Raw genomic sequence first — 21,205 nt, forward strand, 5'->3', positions numbered from 1 at the left:
TCGCTCAATTTTTTGCTTTAAGATATGAGCCGAGATCTGAGTTACGAGCGAGCGAGCTTACGCCACCCGCCACTTGGTAGCCCAGCGAGCGGTCAGTTCACGTGGTTATCACTCCAGGTCGTGCGTTGGCGCTGTGTAACGACACTTCCTCACTCATTTTCCAAACATTTTGAAAGGGAGGAAGAAACAAACCTCCTTGGACAGGTTTTTATTGAAACGCCCTGCAAGTGAAAGGGCGTGATGAAAAAGGCAAAAGTCAGAGATGAAGATGATTAGGTGAAGTTAAAAAAAAAATAAAAAAGTAGCAATAAAGTGTAGCATAGTGTGTAAGTTAAATTTAGCAATTAATTGTAGCATTAAGTGTGTAGTGAGTAAGTTAAATTAAGCGATAGAGCACGAAATGAAAAACGCCACCCTCCTCCTCCAATCTCCTCCACCTCCGCCATCATCTTCGTCTGATCTTCAACGTAAATACACTTAATGAAACCAGTTTATTTTTTTACATTCTCTTTTATTATGTATTATTATTGTTTTATACATTATTTGTTATTTATAAAGTACATTTTACTTATTTAAAAAACACGTAACAAAAAAAATTGGTGTGAAAAAAAAAATATTGGTTTATTTTATATGGATTTTAAATGTATTTTTCAAGGACTTCAGACCGCTACCATATGTGTGTGTGTGTGTGTGTGTGTGTGTGTGTGTGTGCGTGTGTGTGTGTGTGTGTGTGTGTGACATCAGCTAGAGTGAGGGAAGAGGTGTTTTTTAAGGACACATCATCTTTAAACTGTTCCTACAGCTTGAATTCTTACTCTACAGCCACATAAACTACCTTAAACTTTTTAAACTGTGACTTTAGCTTTTAAATATTATTTGAGCATGTCTTGCAATAGTTTAAGCAACATATTCGCAATCACACTCGCATTTTCTCCTGGAAATGCAACATTGCAACATTGCTTACGCAATCACACTCTTGTTATCGTCACTATTTTTTATCATTATTATTATTATTATTACGGTTCCTGGACTCTCTACTAGTCCTAAACGGTAATAGCTAGAAACATGGTTCCAACGCTAAAATGTTGCCCATGTTATGCTTATGTGTGCTATTACTTTTCATGCTGATAAGTATTGTAGTTTATTTTATATTAATTTGTACATGCATTTTTCACGGACTTCACTTCCTGGTTTCTGTACAGTTCGGTCTTTCTCTGAGATTTTCAGTAGGTGCCGTAAACGAGCATCTGAAGATGTCGTAAACAAGCACGTAAAAGGTTACTAGTCCTAAACGGTAATGGCTAGAAACATGGTTCCAACGCTACAGTGCTGCTTATGTGTGCTATTACTTTGCATGCTGATAAGTATTATAGTTTTTTATATGGATTTGTAAATGTATTATTCCCGGACTTCAGACCGCTGCTGTGTGTGTGTGTGTGTGTGTGTGTGTGTGTGTGTGTGTGTGTGTGTGTGTGTGTGTGTGAGACGTCAGCTAGCGTGAGTGAAGAGGTTTGTTTTTTTAAGTCGTATCCAACGCTAAAATGTTGCTCATTTTGTGCTTAAGTGTGCTATTACTTTTCATGCTGATAAGTATTATAGTTTATTTTATATTAATTTTTAAATGCAATACGTACTTCAGACCACTACTGTGTGTGTGTGTGTGTGTGTGTGTGTGTGTGTGTGTGTGTGTGTGTGTGAGAGAGAGAGACATCTGCCAGAGTGAGGGAAGATTTTTTTTTTTTTTAAAGGACGCAGCGTCTTTAAACTGTTTCTAGCGCACACACTAACTGTGACTTTAGTTTATATTCATTATTTGAGAATGTCTTGCAATAGTTTAAGCATATTTAGCATGTATATATTTAATGTAGGGTTACATGTTGTGCATGTAAACTATTAGTACCATTGATCTCAATAATGATTCAATCTGCAGTTTAGCTTATTTGGTAGAGTGCCCGCTGGAGACCCGGGTTCGAGACCCGCTCTGAGTTGTATTTATATATTATTTGAGGATTTGCATGTATTTGCAAGTAACATAAAGTAACATATCGCTTAAACGGTAATAGCTAGAAACATGGTTCCAACGCTGAAATGCTGCTTAGGTGTGCTAGTACGTTTCATGCTGATAAGTATTATAGTTTATTTTATATGAATTATTAAATGCAATACGTACTTCAGACCGCTACTGTGTGTGGGTGTGTGTGTGTGTGTGTGTGGGTGTGTGTGTGTGTGTGTGTGTGTGTGACGTCAGCTAGAGTGAGGAAGAGGTTGGATGCATCATCTTTAAACTGTTCCCAGCGCACACACTAGTTTAGATTTCATATTTTAACTGTGACTTTAGTTTGTATATATTATTTGAGAATGTATTGCAATAGTTTAAGCATGTATAGCTTTTATATTTGTAACGGAGTGTAGTGCTACGTGCTGTGATGTAAACCTCATCTTAATAAGTTTACTTGCCAGTGAAAGCTTTCATCGCTTGTGGTACATTGTTAGTGCACCCGCCTCCCATGCGCGAGACCCGCTCAGAGTTGTCTTTATATATTATTTCAGAAGTTCTCGCAATAGTTTAAGCATCATATCGCTTAAATGGTAATAGCAACAATGTATTTTTCACGGACTTCAGACCGCTACTGTGTGTGTGTGTGTGTCGTCAGCTAGAGTGAGTGAAGAGGTTTCGGGCTTCGTACAGACATGTAAGCATGGTCAGCCAGCCAATCAAAGCTCCCCCGGGAAATCGGGGAAATCTTTCTCGGCCAATCACATCGGCCCGTTACATCCGTTACATGTTTCTTCCCCAATCCCGGCGCAGAAAAGATGGACAGACAATGATGGCCACGCCCATCCGAGCCAATTGAATCTCTCACAATTTGATCATTCTCCGCTAATCACGTTCGTTCGCGCCGATGGGCCTGCCCACGGAAACGGATGAATCCGCCAATCAAATCGTGCACGCGCAGTGACGTGTCATTCAAGTTACGTGTTTTCACCTGCAGTGTGTGTTTTCGTATATCGCGTATTTACCTGTTTATTTTAATAACTTTTGGAGTATTATAATCATGTGCTGTGATTAACCTTAATTTTTAGGAGGATTTGGAACATTATACCGCCCCAGGTAAGAGCTGTTTTTTGTTTAAATCCATGCCTCGATGTGTATCATGTATTGATATGCGTTATAAGTATACAAAAAAATTATTCATCATAGTGTACTGGTATTATTCATCATAGTGTACTGGTATTATTCACCATAGTGTACTGGTATTATTCATCATAGTGTACTGGTATTATTCATCATAGTGTACTGGTATTATTCATCATAGTGTACTGGTATTATTCATCATAGTGTATTATTCATCATAGTGTACTGGTATTATTCATCATAGTGTACTGGTATTATTCACCATAGTGTACTGGTATTATTCATCATAGTGTATTATTCATCATAGTGTACTGGTATTATTCACCATAGTGTACTGGTATTATTCACCATAGTGTACTGGTATTATTCATCATAGTGTATTATTCATCATAGTGTACTGGTATTATTCATCATAGTGTATTATTATTATAGTGTGCATTATTATGTACAATTTATAATATAAGAGGGCTGGAAATTGTGCGGAATTGCATGTTGTTCGTTTTTATTTATTTAATTATGATATTATTCAATTCAACATGCTGAATTTAACTTTCACAGATTTTCAACTACTAAAGCCTCAAAAATCAAAAGGCCATGGCAGTTTTCCAGTACAGGTGTGTGTCCCTCTGCAGCTGGGGACAGACCTGCTCCTCACCAGAGGGTATGTATAGAAAAGACAAAGCCATACCGTGTAATCTTTAGGTTTTGTGCCAACTGACAGTGTTTTTTTTTTTAATGTTACAGATAAGTAAATGTCCAGTGCAGGCCTGTGGACACATGACTTTTTTCAGATTCTCCCACTCAAGTTATTGAGGAGAATTTGGTATGTAAATATCTCAGTATATTACATCTGAAATATCTCACCTAAACTCTTTACCCACTGCTTAAATTTTACTGCCATATATGTAGACTGTTAATGTATATTTTCTTCATCATGTTTTACACATACTGGCGCAAACTGGTGCTGTTTCCATCGAGCCCAGCACTTTTATCAAGCATGGTCCCCACACCGAACCCAGATTCGGACCCTGGACATGGACCCTGGAGCCTCAGCAACCAGCACTCCCCAGCCCAGCAGCGCTCCACCCTACCTGATGGTCCATCAACCAAGCCGTGTTCCTCCAACAGCATTTCAACCACCTGTGCCACGTCAACCACGTGCATACGTTAGGTGAAGGCCGACACTTGCAGAAAGTGTGGTCGTTCTAGGACATCAGCAACTGGACATAGCCAAGACAAGGCCAGAATTTATTGTCCAGTGACAGAGATGATGACAGAACAACAATTGCTCAAAAAAATAAAGAAAATATAGATATGTTGCATATAGCACTTGTATTCTTACAAAGTTGCATGTATTTTATATTTAAATATTTGATGTTTAAATAGTATTTTTCTGTTTTGTTTGTAGTTTAATATATTGCTATTTTATAATTTGTCACTTGTATTTATTATTAGGGTACATGTATTAAATAATGTATTATTTAAATTGTATTTGCACATTATTCAACTGCTGCTATACGTACTGTATTGTCTCTTTGCACTGTCTTTTGTCTTGCACTGTTTGCACCATGTTGCACACGATGTACTTTATGAAGCTAGGACAGCTTACTTTCCGTCCTTAGCTCTGTGTTTTGTAATTATGTTATGTTGTTTATGTAGCACCAGGGTCCTGGAGAAACATGGTCTCATTTCACTGTGTACTGCATCAGCTACATGTGGTCAAAAGGACAATAAAAGATTCTTGACCTGACTTGAATGTATTCTTTGTTTTATCATTATAAGTTTATTTAGGTGTGTGCTTCAACATATATATTTTTAATATTTAATAATATAAATATTGGTAGGTTTTTGTTTTAATTAAAAAAATTACAAAACAGGTGCATATAAATCACACGTGGCACTCTGTCTCTCCTTTGCTTTCTTTCTTTTCTTCTCTCTTCTCTCTTTTCTTCCTTCCCCTCCTTCCCCATTTTTTTCCTTTCTTCCCCACCCGAAGCAGACTATTGAACTTTGGCGCAGCTAGTACAGCGGTGGACTGTAGGTGCTCACAAAAGAACATCCTGAGGTTGCCGTTTCAAATCCGGCTCGAAGGATGGCGTTTACCAGCCTCCGGGAAGCACACCGTTTGTGTGCTGCCGCTAGCTCTGGCCGGGCACAAAAAAGAGCTTGCTTCCCTGACCGGGAATTGACCCTGGGCCGCCCCAGCGAGCTCGCCGAATCCTAGCCATTAGACCACCAGGGAGACCCAGACAGGTTTGTGGGCCTCGTGCGGCTGGGTGCAGCACCCAGGATTGGCCTCTAGTGGCGATTTATGGCAATTCCGGATGAGTTACACCCGAGGAAACAGCAGTTTAAACAAATTCGCTTTAAGATCAACAGACTGTCTCAAAAGACTTAAAAGAGGTCTCAGCTGCAGGGTCACCAGTTTGCAGTCTGTCCAGAGTCCCCGTGCGTGTACACCTGGTGTTCTCCGGTTTCCTCTCACCACCAAAAGACACGCCAGTAGGTGGATCGGCTGAAACAAATTGCTATTGGGTATGAGCGAGTGCGTGAATGTGTTTGCACAGTGCCCTGTGATGAGCTGGCGAGCCATGCAGGGTGTACTGCTCACCGATCAGGTCTAGACAAGAACAGGTATCTCTGTCCTATGGAAAAGCTTTGACGTGCAGCGATGCACACAAATGTTCACATCTGACCGTTTTGGCCCATCGCTTTTGAGGTGCCTGGTGGACAGAGTGAAACCCTGCGCATTAGGTCCTCTCTGTATTTACTTAGTTTAAGTCAACGCACCGGCGAGGGCGGCCACGCGTAGAAACCTGAGATTGCAAACGGGATTGTAAAGTTTGTCGGTGAAGAAGGGTCCAACATCGACAAGCACGTTTATAGGCCCCAGTAAATCTGGCCTAGCGCCCCTGAAACCGCTGCGCTACGTGGCTCATAACAGACAAAATCGCCAGGGGTCCCGTTTGCCAGGTCGCTGCCAAAAGGCAGCTCTGAGCCCTCCCTTCGATAGCTCAGCTGGTAGAGCGGAGGACTGTAGGTGCTTACAAATGGACATCCTTAGGTCGCTGGTTCAAATCTGGCTCGAAGGACGGCTTTTACCAGCCTCTGAGAAACGTGCCGTTTCAGTGCATCGGCTTCTTGCGGCCGCTAGCTCTGGCCGGGCGCGAAAAGGAGCTCGTTTCCCTGACCGGGAATCGAACCCGGGCCGCGGCGGTGAGAGCGCCGAATCCTAGCCACTAGACCACCAGGGAGACTTGGACAGGCCTGTGGGCCTCGTGCGGCTGGGCGCAGCACCCAGGATTGGCCTCTAGTGCCGATTTACGCCAATTCCGGATGAGTTACACCTGAGGAAACAGCAGTTTAAACAAATTCACTTTAAGATCAACAGAATGTCTGCACAGACTGTCTCAAAAGACTTAAAAGAGGTCCCACCTCTCAGCTGCAGGGTCACAAGTTTGCAGTCTGTCCGGAGTCCCTGTGTGTGTACACCCGGTGTTCTCCGGTTTCGTCTCACCTCCAAAAGACATGCCAGTAGGTGGATCAGCTGAAACAAATTGCTATTAGGTATGAGCGAGTGCGTGAATGTGTTTGCACAGTGATGAGCTGGCGAGCCATACGGGGTGTACTGCTCACCGATCAGGTCTAGACAAGAACAGGTATTTCTGTCCTATGGAAAAGCTTTGACATGCAGCGAAGCACACAAACGTTCACATCTGAAGGTTTTGGCCCATCGCTTTTGAGGCGCCTGGTGGACAGCGTGAAACCCTGTGCATTAGATAGATAGATAGATAGATAGATAGACAGACAGACAGACAGATTCAACTTCATTGTCATTGCAGAGTGCAGGTACATAGCAATGAAATGCTGTTTAGCATCTACCAGAAGTGCAAATAGTAGAAATTCTGCCAATGAACAGGTGCAGATAAATATGTCAATATGTACATCGATAAATAAGGCTATGTCAGAGTGTGCATAGAGAAGTATGTGCAAGTAATATTTACAGTAGATAAAGTGACAGGTGTAATTATAATTGTGCTAAAAATGTGTGCATTATGTACAGTGTATGTACAACAGTAACAGATAATCTACATATATTAAATAGTATGTATAAATATAGTATATGTAAATGTATATAAATAGATAGACAAATAGATAATACTAGGTGTAATCTATGAAATGGACAATATGTACATTAATTATATTACACACTGAGAAAAAATTATATTATAACAGAATGTACAACAGAATGTTTAACAGTGAAAAATATTATATTAACAGAATGTACAGAGTGGAGCAGAACTGTAAAGTGGTAAGTGTAGAAAGACATGAGTGTCCTAGCGGTGTAGTGTAGAGTTCAGTAGATTTATGGCTGAAGGAAAAAAACTGGCCCTAAACCTACTGGTTCTGGTGAGGATGGACCTGTATCTCCTCCTGGATGGAAGGTTGAACAGTTTGTGACTCGGGTGGGAGGAGTCTTTGATTATTTTGTGTGTTCTGCGCAGACATCTACTGTGGTGAAGAGACCCAATGGCAGGTAGTTGGGTGCCGATGATGCGTTGGGCGGTTTTCACAACCCTTTGCAGAGATTTCTTTTCACACATCGTGGAGCTGCCATGCCACACTGTGATGCAGCTCGTCAAGATGATCTCAATGATGCAGGGGTAAAAGTTGGTCAGGATCTTGGGGGATAGGTGAACTTTCTTCAGTCTCCTTAGGAAGTAAAGACCCTATTGTGCCTTCCGAAACAGAGTTGAGGTGTTCAGATGCCAGGACAGATCCTCAGAGATGTGGACACCCAGGAACTTAAAGCTGGAGACACGCTCTACTTCAGACCCGTTGATGTAAATAGGGGAGTGTCTGCTGCTGTTAGATTTCCGGAAGGTCTGGAGAAAGTGCAGGCCACTCCATTTGAGGTACCCCAGCCTCCAGCAGCTGTTCCCTAATGATGCGACCTCGATGAGCTGTAGGATTGTCGTCCATGATGAAGAAATTAGGCCTGTATTGGTCATGCAGGGGCACAATGACTGGATTAATGATGTTATTCAGGTAGTACTGGCTTGTCACTGTACCATTCACAAGATATAGGGCAGTTCTGTATTGAGTAGACACACCTGCCCAGACTGTAACACCACCACAGCAGTGGCTGATGCATAGCGCTCTCCTTGACGTCTCCAACATCGTTGGCAGCCATCATTTCTGCTCAACGTGAATTGACTTTCATCAGAGAACAGCACTGAGGTCCACTGGTCCCTTGTCCAGCGTAAATGCTCCCTGGCCCGACGCCTGTGCCTGGTGGTGTGGTCAGGTACCCTTGCAGGTCGTCTAGCACGCAGACCACATTGATGTAAACGGTTTCAAATGGTCTGACATGACACTTGGGTGCCTCTTACCTCCCTTAAATGTGCCTGGAGTTGAGTGGCATTCATCATCCGGTTCCGCAGGGCACTGTTCACAATGAAGTGGTCATCAACGTGGGATGTGGACAAAGGACGTCCACTTCTATGCCTTTCTGTGATTCTTCCAGTCTCTCTGTATCTCTGTTGCAACCTGCTGATGACACTCTGTGACACTCTAAGCTCAGTGGCCACTTCCCTCTGAGAACATCCTGTTTGAAGCCTCGCAATGGCGAGGTACTGTTGGTCAATTGTTAGGTGTGGTCTTGGTCTCATGATGTCAAAATGTAAACAGCATGATGAAGAGGACTGTTTAAATACCAATTCTAATTGAACCAGAAAATTTATTGGTCAATTCATGGATCAAACACCAGTTGTGAATTTTGCCATTAAGCACCTTGTTAGAAAACAGCAAGTTATGCAAAAAGTACTGAAACACTGAACAGTTGGACATGTGCATTCAAAAGTGTATTAAAAAAAGTGTAAACAAACATACACAAAAAGTGTATTCTTGGGCTGTATTATTCTTATCTTTAAAAAAAAAAAAGACAATATTTCTAACAGTAGGTCGTACTGAGAAGCCATATTTTGCAGATAATTAAATAATCGAAGTCAACTAACTACACAGGACTTAGAACTTGACTCATTTTGACAGCAGGACTGTTTCTGTAGACTAACAGTTGCCATTTCAAAACAGAATGCAATATTTAATCCTTGTCTGAGTTGGGATTCAAGCCGGGTCGCTGTGGATGGGAGGGGGACTTGAATTTTTACTGATTTGTTTGTAAAAAAGCACATTTTTAAATAAAAATTTACAAAACAGGCGTATATAAATCACACGTGGCATTCTGTCTCTCTTTTGTTTTCTTCCTCTTTCTTTTCTTCTCTTTTTTTCTCTTTTTCTCTCTTTCCCCTTCTTCCCCATTTTTTTCCTTTCTTCCCCACCCGAAACAGACTATTGTTCCCCAGCTTCAAGCTACTAATGCTACAATTAGTCTGTTTCTTCACAAATTAACTAGCTAACTAACTCACAGGTTTATTAACGTTTAAGCATTAGAAAGAAAGGAGAGGAAAACTTACAAGGTCTCTCTCTCTCTCTTTCTCTCTACCTATCTAATAATTAATAAACTTATTTTTAAGTTTTAATGCCATTTTAATGTTGTAGATTTAACAGAAAATATTAGTTGTAATTGAACTTACATGAAACTCATTTATTGCAGAACCTGTGGATTTGCAGGGAGAATCATCAGATACTCCCTCAGTCCTCCAGGTAGGTGTCAGTAAAATATTTCAACTACATTTGAAACGTGTAGGCTGCTTTTGTCTAAGGGTGTGTGTGTGTGTGTGTGTGTGTGTGTGTGTGTGTGTGTGTGTGCGTGTGTGTGCGTGCGTTAAGGTTGTTGAGCCAATCCTGCCGCTGCTGCCCACAGAAACTCACCCCACATCTTCAGCTGTTGTTCTGGTAACCAAACCTGTCATTTATTTACTAAATCTGATCGCTCGGTTTTACAAGTGACAGAATGTTTGAAAGTGTTAGTGTGAAACTGCTATGATAAAAAGCACTAATGATCTTCATGTTCTACTTTTCACAGCCCCTCAGTGCTGGTGAGCTGAACAGCACCTGCTGTAATGTTGACTACAACACTGCAGACTCCTCCATCTCCCAGTCTGGGGTATTGTACAGTGCTGTAGCTGAGATACAAACACACACACATCCTTCTTTACAAGTTCTAATGTTTAGTTTTGTTTCTTTATTTCTAGCAAGTGGACCTTAGGAGAGACATCCTCAGGTTTATAAGGAGTCCAGAGAGTCGTCTCTGCTGGCATGAAACTGCACACTGCTGGACGCTCGAGGTAATCACAGTATTTCTTACTCTCATGAAGAGGTTCCACTTTAACGATTATTAAAAGAGAACTTAAATGAAATGCGGTTGTAGATCTTGAGTTTCATCTAATTGTCGTTTGCAGGGATTCCCTTACCATAACAACTGTGAGGACGGTTTCCCTGGCATTCAGGTAAGGGGTTCAGGTAAGGGGCAGTTACTAATTGTGTTTGTGTGTTTTAAGGTCGTTGAGCCAAACCTTCAGCTGCTGCCAAAAGAACATGACCAGGAATCTTCACCCATCCTTCTGGTAACCAAACCTTTCATTTATTTACTAAAGCTGATCACTGGATTTCACAGGGTTGTTTTGATTGTAAAGAAAGCGAGAGAATGTTACTTGTGTTATTATAAAATCGCTGTGATAGGAAGCAGTTATGTTCATCATGTTCTTCATTTCACAGAGGCTCGATGCTGGTGAGCTGATCAGCGCCTGGCAAAATATCCAGTTCCTCTCTGCACGCACCTTTACCTTCCTGTCTGGGGTATTCTACAGTGCTACAGCTGAGATACAAGCACACACATCCTTCTTTACAAGTTCTAATGTTTAGTTTGGTTTCTCTATTTCTAGGCAGTGGACGTTATGGGATACTTCCTCGGGATGATAAGGGGTCCTGAGAGAACTTCTTGTTCATTATGGGGAAGAAGATTGTGATGCGTCTGTCAGCAGTTAACAACCAGGTGACTTCAGAGTGATGATAGACTGTTTCCTTGTGCAACATACTTTCAGTTACTGGGCTTGAAAATGATGCAGTTGTTAAATAAATGTGGTAATGAGTAATTAAGGAATAATAATTAAAATAACAAGCATCAAAAGCTAATTTTATAACAATCACACCCTTAGGATAATCCTAGGGCTCTGGGATATGAAGTAGTTGGACATTTGATCCTTGTAATACATCATCTGTGTATCTTTAGTAAAGTACTGGACATGCTGAGGCTTACATACTGCTTCATTTTAGGGTTTAAAATGAGTTTCCACGTTGAAAACTATAGCCAAAGTGATTATTTTGTTTGTTTGTTTTAACAGGATGCAGGTCGTGTACAGCTGGCCTACGAGGCTCTGATTCATTTCCTGAAGACTCCTTCTTATCAGGACTCGATTGCAGCAGAGCTCTCCGGGTGCTATGTAAGCTTATAAATGCTTGCGTAACATGACTAATGTTTAAATCTAAAAGATTTTGATGTGATTGAAAACAGGACTCCATTATGTAAAGCTAATTTCTTTTTGGAACTTTTCTTTTCTGTGCAGGTCCACCACTACAACTTCGTGGACATCTTTTTCGAGCTGCTTCTATTCGGCTACTTCACAAACAGCTCAATACCTGAGACAGTAAGAGTCTTATCAGGAGATTTAAAAGCCATGCTTGAATGTAGTTTCCGAACCTGGTTTATTTCATCTCATTTTATTTTTCCATATTGTTAACCCTGATATGACATGGTATTAATGGAGCTTGTTGTCTTTCTTTCCTAAAGCTTAAGGGAGGATTCTTGGAGCGCATGTTTGCACTCATCAGCATGTGGGAGGTAGACATGTGGAAGCCTGCAGCAAGGACCTACTTTAAAGTGCTTATTGTAAGTGTCTAATATCTTCTGATGCTGTGATTCTCAGTATTGTATCCTAAACTCAGTGACACTGTGTTGGATTATGATAGTGATGATGTAATTTGTCTATAGGATCAGCTTACAGATCTTGCTGAAATGCTGTTTACTCAGCCCCTGGAGTTCTACCAAGACCCAGCAGCCTTATCCAGCAAACTGAGACCTTTCCTCAGACAATGTGTCCAGAAGATGATGGACATTGTGTGGAAGCTCTGAGCAATGTCCTTCCTTCTACCCAATTCCTCTTTTCTTCCTCTGTTCCATTTCTTTTCCCTCACTTCTTTTCTATACATTGTTCAAGCTCCCCACACGTAAGTAGAAATTTATTTTATTCTTATTTTTGATTAACTTAATATTAAAGTATTTTCTTTTCTTCTCTACAGGTCTGTACAGTAAACCCAGCACCCAAGGAGTAGTTTTAATATCCCTCATCCCTCATAGAGTGTCCCTTATCAATCTATCCCTCTATCCCTGTCTTTTTAGATAACAGCAAATAGTAATTAGTATAAATAGTAGTTGCAAATAATATTGTTGTAAATAAACTTATAGTTGTATAATGTTTATATAGTTTACTTTAATAAATGTTTTCATTTGCTCCTATTACTGTCTCATTCTGATTATTTTTAGTCATCAGTATGTCTGTATAATTTTCCTTTAAAAAGCAACACAACACTAAATGAACTTTTCACTTATATACAAATCCTTTTTAAAGAACTTCAGAAGCTTTAAGGTTTACTAAAATGTGAAAAATGACAAATAACATCAAACAAAATTCAGATATTTGTAGTCTTGGAAAGTTTGTTTCCAAAATGTAGGAAAATCTGTAACATTTGGGGAATTGCACATTTATATTTAAGCATCCAGAGCACAGTTGTGTATAAAAAGTCTGAAATCTTTAGGTAAAAATCTGAAAATCTAAATTGTAGAGGACTGAAAATGTGGATTTACAGTTTACACCAAATCACACCACTGTAGCACATCATTTATAATGCAGTTACTCTGAACTCTCAAGGTTACTCTTTAAGAAGAAATAGTTTATAATATCAGTAGTCTTTAAGGTGTTTTCCGAAATAAATAAATAAATAAAAATCCTGTTCACAAAAATCAAGGTTGGTTAGATTTTTAATATTAGTTAACATTAATAAAGCATGAGCTTCAGCATAATTAAACTGCACTTGATTTTTTAACAAAGTACATTAACACATGATTTAACTGACATTTATTGAAATGTTAATGAAATACACCTTCAGTGACTAATGTTTTATTCAACGACTAAAACAAGTCCTCATAAATTAGGGTATATTAAATACAGCATGTTGCTAAATGTTGATAAATGACTGAACTTTGGTCTCCACCTCAGTTCTGAATTTTGCTAACAATGTGCATTAAAAGAAAACACACAAACTAATACTAGTCTTTGTTAGCATTGCTTATGGTGTATATTAATAGTGACATACATGGTTTGTTTATGTAAACTAATGTTAAATAATATCATTTAAGGGGACCATAAGGTAAAGCATTATTGATTGACATTTCCCATATGAGTAACATAGTTATTCTACCATAATTTAAATCATATCTAAGGCTGGGTTTGATTAGGAGTGGGATTATTAGATAGATGAATTCAGACCCTCGGTGTGAAACATCACCCCTGGACACAGGTGGACACAGCGTCCCTCATTTATTCCAAGTGTAGGGTCGCCTGAGTTCAGACACCATTAGTCAGGTGTGACAGCATTAATCATACTGCAGAATTACTCTTCACTAAACAGCTTACGAGACAGATACCCCCTGCTGAAGAAATCTGTTTGCTTCACTTTTGTTCAGTCTGAATTCTTCAAATCTGTATTTGGCATACATTTCTTAAACCTGTTGTATTTTGCTAACATTTTAGGTCAGAAATTAAATAACTTCATGCTCAAGGGCAGTGAATAAAAAATATGATAAATAAAGACAAATAAAGGTACTTGTGCAATGGAAGATCCCAGGCCCAGTTAAATTATTTCCTCTTGAAATCCATCTGTTTTAGTCCAGTATTTTCCCAGACCACTGCAACTATTACTACATAATAAAACACCAGCTGCAAACAAGTGGAGTATATTTTACAGCACCTATCAGTACAAGTTATTTTATAGTGGGTTGATTAGCCTCTCACTAATTTTGGTCACTGTTCAAAATCATGTTTTTTTCTTGGGCTTATGACCCAGGGACAGGTTTGCAGAAAATTACACACTTGTTTAGGACGTCTAGAAAGCAGCCATAATTTTTTTCTAATACCTAAACCACAAAGCACTAACTGGTATAAACAGGTATATATAAGCACTAACCAGTATAAACTGGTATAAGACAGTATAAACCAGCACTAAATGGTATAAACCAGTATAAATCAGCACTAACCAGTATAAACCAGTATAAACCAGCACTAAACCAGTATAAGCCAGTATGAACCAGCACTAACTAGTATAAACCCACACTAACCAATATAAACCAATATAAACCAGCACTAACTATAACTATAAATAACTTATTCTATACGGTTTTGCCAGATCTAAAGGGCAGAAATATGAGGTGTGTCTGGGTTTATTTGATGTCCAGAGAATGCACTCATGGAAGATCATGTCTGATTATTTTTTAAGGCTTCATACAGAATCTATTCAGCTTCTGTTTCTGTTGACATGTGAGTCAGAATATAAAACACTCTTACAGCTGACAAGTGCATGAATTCTACACACTGTCTCAACACAGTAGTTTATAAAGGTTTAGGTCACAACAGAAGATGATCTTTACCTATTCATATTGTAAATACTGGGCTTTATGTAACTACAGTGATTGGTACAAGCCTCTGAAATGGCATGTTCCATTAAATATCTACACCAATACGAAGGTCATTGGAAATACCAAGATTGTGTGCACGTGTGCATGTGTACGCATGTTTGTCTAGACATGCTGGATGGGAGAGTATGTGATGATAGGATGAAATATTTTAGTTTGTAGTGTTTCAGTTAGAACTCCATCACCATATCACACAAAAATAATAATAAACATAATTTATTTAGAGTAAGCGCTCTGTGTGCTGCCATTGTCCAGTAAAAAGTCCATTATGATTAACTCATGTTAATAATAAGAATATGAACAATAAAATAATTACAACACAGGACAGCTGTTCTAACTGTTAGATAAGCTTTATTTCAACTCCACTGATCAAAATGTTTGCTTACAGTTGCCTTTTAGTCCTACTGCCAACACGATTTTTCCATTTTCATTTATCTATGACAAGAAGCAAGATATGCCACAAATGATCTAAAACCTGAGACTGAGCTTTGTCCAGCAACTTCCATGTACATTAGTGTCTTAAAGATCAATTTCAGCCACAGCAGTATGTCAGAGCTTGAGATGCATTTCCTCAAAACACCTGGAATCAGTTATAAATGTTGCCTGCACAGACAAAACAAGGACATTTTAAGACACATTGAGGCCATTTCTGTCATAAATGAACACACTTAAATTAATACACTAGCCCTCAAAATAAGGAATATACAAAACAGAAAAGAAATATATAAAAGGTGGACACTTTATAGCCTTGCTAAGGCCATAATAAAATATATAGTGGGGTCCAAATGTCTGAGACCACTAGGAATAATGCTTCTTTTTTGCATTTTTTTCTAGTTTAATACATTCATTTGTTTTGCAGATTATATTATTTGACAACCTGAAGTAAAATCTTTGAAATTTATGCAAGATGCCTTTCTGAGTTTCTAGCATTTAGCAAGTTGCCGTTTTTGCTTTAAATGAGTTTGTGCATGTGAGCTGCATGGACGCCACAAGTTTATGCAAAACCTTACAAGCCATTTTAGATCAAATGCATCAGTGTCACTTGAACACATGCTTCAGTAAAAAAGATCAGACATGAGGAAAATCTCACCTTTAAATAGACACCTAGAAAGAGTACAGAATCTTAAAATAACTATTGTTTATTTTCTATATTTTAAAGAGGAAAAAATGCAGTTGAAGAAAAATCCCAGATTATTAATGTGGTCACAGAATTTTGAACTCCATGCATAGATTTGTTGTTTTACCCGAGTTGGTTTCTTCAAGTCTTTTTGGTGATTGAATGAATCTGACATTTGACAAATTCAGCCTTTCAGCCTGTGAAAAAAAAACCCTGTGAGGGTGGACTAATGCAAATTTTGTTCGTCCAAAATTAAGAGATGACTAGAGCACAAGCCTCCATTTAAGAATATTGAGGATTAATAAGAGCTTAATCCTAGAAGGAAAACAATGTTTTCTACAAATAAAGTTTAAAAGCTTAGGTTTATTCTGATTCAGCTGATTTTTTTTTCAGTGGACATAATCAATACATTTATCACATTACAATTATTTATGTGAGTAATAAACCATATAAACATACTGTGATAACACTTTACATTAAGGCTCTGTTAACTTACTTTATTTACTGCATTAGTTAACATTAAAGAAATGCTTATATGAAAGCTTATACCGTCTTTATAACAGATCACCTTAGACCCTGAATCTGTTCTTGGAGCTGGATTTGATTTGTATTGTGAAATGTGAACTGACAGAAACTTCTTAACAATTACTGGTATACTTATGAAGAACAATTTACTTTAAAATAAATAACAGAACTGTAGGATGGGAATAATGAGGATTTAAGTGTTTTAAACCTAAGTGCCAGAATCTCTTCACAGAGCTTTAACTATGCGGTATTTCAAGATAATCACAACCACATACAGTGTGATGAGATGAAATAATAATTCTCTCGGACTCAATGTCTAAGACACATGTATGACATTTCATAGTGCTGATGAGACATATATAAAGTGCAACAGGAATAAGAAGCATGCAGGGAGGGGCTATGGGTAACAGTGGGGGTAAGTACACACATGGGTTCAAAGCTTTAAAGCGCAGTAATGCTTGTAAAAGTAACCTGAGATGAATGAAATTTAAAGTGACACAGTGTGTAGTAAGGTGTTAAGTCAGTAGTCTGTGTTATTCCTGCTGCCACCTCTGTATGATGGCCTTCTGCCTCTTTAAACAGCTGAGCACACAGACCTTCAGCCAAATATGGCAATTCTGTAAACTTTTACATTCATCCTGAAGGAAATTTCAGAGTGCTTTAAGTGAAGGAAAGTGAAGGGACAGGCCTTGTTTTCTTTCCACATCCTCCAGCTGAAATTAATCACCAGACCTAAATTATAAACACTGATTCAGATGTTTGAAACTGAAAAGTGTTTAAAAAAGAAAAGAAAAGCTATTTATTATATACAAGAAGTACAAGTATAAAAACAAATTTCATTCATGTCATTTAATTCATTTATTATTTTATTTCATTAAGTGGTTACAGGCTGGTCTTCTTGTGAAAGTATATAAAGAGACTTAATGCTTTACTTCTATACTCTGTGGTACCTGTTAGTAAGTCTCCTGTATTAGGTCAATTCTCAATCTCACCACAGGATGGCAGTATCGGATACAGCTTATATAAAACAAGGGGAAACCTAGAACTACCTGACAATCATTAGATTACATATCCAACAGTGAGATTGATTTGTTGTGAGAAAGCCTAGAGCATAAATTGATTGAAATAATAAGTTGCTGAATTTTCTCAGGAACAGCCATCTAGTTAAATTCAGTGAATGTCAGATGATGTTTGTGTGTTGCCAGGTGTGTAGTTTTCAGACCAAATAATTATTTCAGGTCTTGTGTGTGGCACATGTTCCATAATCTTCTTGCCAAGTAAGAATGTCACTTTTGAGAGATACAAGTTCTTCTCTGCTGACAAGACACAAGGAGTGAGTTTTGACCAGTACCTTGTGGAACTGCACACACTGAGTAAGACTTGTGAATTTGGAGATTTTAGAGGCTCTGACACAGTGTATGTAAACTTCTGGTTTCAATGGTAAGTACCTGGGTGTTCATCTCAACTATAAACTGGACTGGACAGACAATTCCACTGCACTTTACAACAAAGGTCAGAGCAGATGGTACCTGCTGAGAAGACTCCGTTCCTTTGTAGTGCAGTGGGCAGTCCTCAAGATCTTTTTTGACTCTGTGGTAGTATCTGTCATTTTTATGTTTCTTTTTCAGCTGGGGCAGTGGCAATTCTGCTGCAGACAGGAAGAGACTGGATAAAATTATAAAGATAGCTCTTTCATAGAATGCAGTCTCGACCCAGTGCAGGTGGAGGGAGAAAGGAGGATGATGGTCAGGTTCTGGAAGACTCTGATGACCCTGGGCAGCTCCTGTAGTGGTAGGCTACTTCACCCCAAGTGTTTAAGAGAGCGGTACTGTAGGTCTTTCCTCCCTGCTGCTGTGAGACTGTACAACCAGCACTGCTCCCAGTAGCCCCTTCCACAAACTGGACAATACATTTGGGGATTTCTACTATATCATATGAGAATTGTGCAATAACACAAGATTCATTTTTACACAAGATACTTTATCTTGATATTTTCTCTATTTTATAATCAGATTACAATTTATTATCATTATTATTATTATTATTATTATTATTATTATTATTATTATAAACTGAAGAAGATAAATTACTGAAATTGTATGAATGAATAGAATTATAATGAATTATTATTATTGTTATAACTTTATTACAAAATACAGTGGTAAAAAGAAAGTATAGACAAGAAATTTGCTTGATAACAGAAAACGTTTACAAAAATTGCCCCAGATTACTTGATGTCATTTCATCGATTCTCCAGCAGGTGGCGCAAAGGGATTGTTGGATTTGTTTTACAATTTCTCTGACAGTTAGTGACATGCATTTATGAGTACTGTGTTCATATTTACAAAGCTCTTCACACAGTTAGAGCAACAACGGTCTATAATAAAGTGTATGTGTTAACAATAAGAACAATACAATAATAGTAATTACTTTATTATTATTATTATTAATAACGATAACAAACATAATAATAATAATAATAATAATAATAATAATAATAATAATGATAATAATTATCATCATCATCATCATCATCATCATCATCATCTGCGTGACCCCAATCCGCATCTCAGGTATTCCCACGTTGGGTCTCGAGCCGCGTGAATCTGTGCATTTTAGACGTCACGTGCGCATGCGTATTCGCTTCTTTGAATAGTTTGTGTTTAAACTGTATCCATGGTGATAACGCGTCACATCGAGTAGTTTAAAACCATAGCTCGGCATTTGCTCCTTGGATACAGACAAACATCTGCTCTACAAAAACTCATCTCTTCATCTGAACAGCGCACAACTGAACATCGGAAGAACTACATCAACACCACGAACAGCGACTCCCGACGAAGGACTTCATCAACACCACGAACAGCGACTCCCGACGAAGGACTTCATCAACACCACGAACAGCGACTCCCGACGAAGGACTTCTGACTCTGCGATGGATTTCCGCGTAATGCTGCAAGACCTGAAGAGCTTGACCCTGGGTGAGATCGCCTGTGCTGCGGGTCTGGTCACTCTCTCCACCGGTGTGAGTTACTTCATTTCCCGCAGCCTCCGGGGAAAAAGATCTCCTCAAGGTAGGAAGAGCTTTATCCTACCACGTGACTTTAATGTCTCACTGATTTTACAATAAATCCAGTTGAAGTTACAGTTACAGTCTAATGTTATGTAGCTCACAAGCGACCTCATCTGTTGCCGCGAATTAGCCTCATGCTAGTTATCGTGCTAGCGAACTTGGCTACTGGTTTAAATCACACAATAAAATCATTAAGCTTGGTTTAAGAATTTATTTCATTTCCACAGTGAAATATTTCCTCCATCAGAAGGTCACTTAACAACCCTGAGTACTGGTTTTACACTAAATCATGATTAGACTAGTGATTATCCAGTTAGCGCCCTAAAGGACTTGATTACAGATGTATGTTAGCTAGCTAGCGCATTTCGCTAATCATTTCATGTACACAATATCATATTGAGTATAAAGCTTGCTGAAGTCGGGTGAAGGTGTAAATAATTATACAGTATAATATTTAGATAGATTTTGGATGATGGACAGGGACAGGAGGTTTTTGAGACTTTAATCAGTCACATGTACAGTGAATTTACACAAGCTGAATACTAATGCTGATATTTGTCTGTTTATTCACGAGTGAACTAGCTAACAAACACAATATTATTAACTTTTCTGCATTAAAAAGAAAGTTTTTTACTTCTCCCTTTCTCTCTGTTGTTCAGACATGTGTTCATTTAAGATTAGTACATAAAATGTGTTTTTAAATAGAAAAATCCTCATTTCCGGGTGTGGAAAACACAGGTTTAACTACACTGTTAGTAAGCCTGGATAATTAACTTGGTAGCATCATTAAGATAAATAATTTATTCATTAGAGCAAAAATAAAAATGAGTGGATGGTTAAAAAAGTATTTTAAATTAATGCTTGGCTATAAATTATAGCATATATTTAATGGTTAGCTAGTGCACTTGAAAACATGTCTACCCATTTTGAAATCTCATCACAATACAACTCATAAACTTGACTATTGGTTTATATGTAGGATAGAAAATATTAGTTGTAATTGAAGTTATAATTATGAATCACATACAAATAAAACTAATTTATTACAGCTCCTGTGAAAACCCCGAGAGAAACACCAAGGGCTCCTTCTGTCATGGTTGTTGAGCCGATCTCTCTGCTGCATCCCACCATACGCCGCCATGTACCTACAGCTGCTGTTCTGGTAACCAAACCTTTCATTTACTTACTAAAAGCAATCTCTGAATTTTCCAAGCAGCAGAATGTTCAGTGTGTTAGTATGAAACTGCTATGATAAAAAGCCCTTATGATCTTCATGCTTTATTCTTCACAGTTTCTCAGGACTGGTGAGCTGTACAGCGTCTGCCGAAGTGTTCCCTCCCACATTGCAGACTCCTCCCTCTCACATGTAATCACAGTATTCATTACTCTGATGAAGAGATTTGATATTAATGATTTTTAGAAGAGCATTTTAATAAAATATATCTTGAGTTTCATCTTCCCGTTATTTGCAGGAATTCTCTTATTTTGCCCACACTGAGGATGGTTTCACTGGCATTCAGGTAAGGGATTATTTATTGTGGCATTGCAAAATTGTGTTAATTGCAGTGACTAATTGTGTTTGTGTGTGTTAAGGATGTTGAGAGAAATCTTCAGCTGCTGCCTTATGCACATGATCCATCCAAT

General features: G+C 38.5%; 2 non-coding genes across 2 annotated transcripts; one reads left to right on the top strand and one right to left on the bottom strand.

The window, feature by feature from the left end:
- The first annotated feature begins 6,139 nt into the window (after positions 1-6,139).
- trnay-gua (transfer RNA tyrosine (anticodon GUA)) lies at positions 6,140-6,228 on the top strand. The gene is given in 2 exon segments: positions 6,140-6,176; positions 6,193-6,228. It is a non-coding gene; the product is annotated as a tRNA-Tyr (tRNA).
- Positions 6,229-6,318: 90 nt separating this feature from the next.
- Positions 6,319-6,390, bottom strand: trnae-cuc (transfer RNA glutamic acid (anticodon CUC)). The gene has a single exon. It is a non-coding gene; the product is annotated as a tRNA-Glu (tRNA).
- Between the last annotated feature and the right edge of the window lie 14,815 nt (positions 6,391-21,205).

This window comes from Hemibagrus wyckioides, linkage group LG09 (assembly GCF_019097595.1).
Source record: "Hemibagrus wyckioides isolate EC202008001 linkage group LG09, SWU_Hwy_1.0, whole genome shotgun sequence".
In the NCBI taxonomy this organism is placed as follows: domain Eukaryota; kingdom Metazoa; phylum Chordata; class Actinopteri; order Siluriformes; family Bagridae; genus Hemibagrus; species Hemibagrus wyckioides.